Genomic DNA, 2,250 nt, shown 5'->3' with positions numbered 1-2,250 from the left:
TACACAGAATGATGTTAAGTACAGCAATATTCACAACCAGGACAGTTGTGACAACAGCCCCTTCAGGCCTGTGGACTGACAGTCCAGTGGAAGATGTTGGCAGGGCAGTGAGACACACCCTGTTCTGCCTGTGTTATTTATGCCTTTGGCAGTGAAGCCCCTGACAAAGAAGCATGTCACTGGAACACATGCTCTTTGTTCACAGAGGTGCATGCCAGCACCGGCTGTGTCAGAAGGGACAGTGCCGGGTCTGTAGTCTCTCTTCTGGCTCTTTTGCTTTCTTTTTATTTGCTGCACATTGTGGCTATGTTTATTAATTACTTTGTAGCTTAATCTTATAAAACACACATCTTGTGAGTTCTCATACCGTTGAGTTGGTCATAAAGAGAGGACAGGATCCCAAGATTCTGCCCTCTTTCTCCCTAAGGATTGATATCACCTCCCCCACAAGCCACCAGGTTCCCACTTTCTCTAGCACAGAGCTACCACGGCCCAGTCTCCTTCAGCATCTCCCCTTTACCTACAAGATGGCGCCTGCAGCCTCTGTTTGGTATTAAAGCCTCTCTACAATTGTTCCCAACCTACTGTTTCAAAGCAGACCCCCATGCTACGATTTCATTCCACACAGACCGATAGTGTAGCAGAAGAGACACAGGCCTTGGAGTCAGACCCATCTGGGTTTAAACCCTAGCTCCACCTCTTGTTGGCCACACAGCTTCAGTTCCTCATCTGTAAAACGACTAAAATACAATCTACTTCACAGGGTCGTCTGAGCATTAAATTAGAAAGAACGTATTAAGCCCTAAAAGTGGATGCTCAATCATTGCTTGTTAGCTCATGGAACTAATTTGCTAGTTTTTTTGTAAAAGCCTTCATCTCATGGCCCTGCGGTTCTCATAACCTTACAGTTACAGACCTAGTGTAACATCCCGAGGAGCACTTCCCTCATCATTTTCCCGTCAGAGATGACTGCTGAGACTAACCTTTTAAATACAAGACTCAGGAAACAACATACTAGAAAGGTTCTTTTTTGCCTTTTTCCATAATCCTTCTAAAACTTTTTTGTTTTGACATTTTAATGCATCTGATATTTTAAAAATTGATATAGGTAGTTTTGTTTGCCACTAAATGAACTTAGGTGAAATGGAAGAGTGCAGTCTTTCTTAACTTGAAGAAAACCTTAGGTTAATGCATAGAATTGTAAGTTTTTCTCTCTTCATAAATTGTTCTCAATCTTGGAGCTTCTTGTCCATACTAGAATTAAGATGGTATCTGATTTGACACGTGACGTATTTACTTATTTTAAGCTGAATGTAACATTATTTCTCTGAGGTCTGCAAAGCCGACTTAGTGCTCTAACCCTGTCTCTCAGGGAGCTCTCTGAGCCAGCCCATTACAAAGGCTACCTGCCAATCCCCGAAATGGAGACCATCTAGAATCCACACACCTCACAGGGGTGCCCTTAAAAATAAACGAGATAAAAGTCTTCGAAGAAACTGTAAACTCCGAGGCCCCATTAGAGATGCTAATTGCTGCCTTCGCTAGCCTATATTTAAATGTTAGAAAACCCAGGGAGATTCTCCCGGACTTGGGGATGCTCGGCTCCCCTGTGGCTTGGGCAAGCGGCCGCGTCTGCCGTGTCCCCGCCGGCCACGAAGGCCGACTCCGCCCGGTGCCACGCGGTAGAACGCGGGCCCGCCGCGATTCTGCCCCCGACGAGGATCCTCGCAGCACTTCCAGCCCCACACGGTCAAGGGGACGCGGGGCTCGGGCTGTTGGCCCCACACGGTGCGGAGGAGCGGGAGGTGAACCCGAAAGCCCTCGTCCCGCGCTCTCTACAAGTCTCCCGCCTTCGCGGGTGTCGGGAGGGCCAGGCCGAGCCTCCGCGGAAGGACTTGGCCTTAGGTACCCCCTCAGCCAGGCTGTAAAGTCCCCCCTCAGCCCTCCCGGCAAACGTCCAAGCGCGGTCTGGAGACCCGTCTCCGGGCGCGTCGAGGAGGGACCCCGGGGTCTCAGCTTAGCTGCTGGCGGGGAAGCTCCCGAGGCGGGTCTTACATCAGCCACCCCCACGTGCGATCTGAGGGCGGGAGTAAGTCACTCCCGTCCACCCGTCTGCGCTTTTTCCCCCCAGCCTCCGCCTCTCCCGCCGCGCCTCTCCCCGCCCCGTCCTTGGTGCACCGCGGCCGCCGAGCCGAGCGGCGCCGCGCGGGGCCGAGTCGAGCCGAGCAGCCACCCGCGACGCGTCGCCGG

Source organism: Grampus griseus (genome assembly GCF_964374135.1).
Source record: "Grampus griseus genome assembly, chromosome: 6".
Lineage (NCBI taxonomy): Eukaryota > Metazoa > Chordata > Mammalia > Artiodactyla > Delphinidae > Grampus > Grampus griseus.
The sequence above is the reverse complement of the archived record's forward strand: the minus strand, read 5'-3'. Positions refer to the sequence as shown.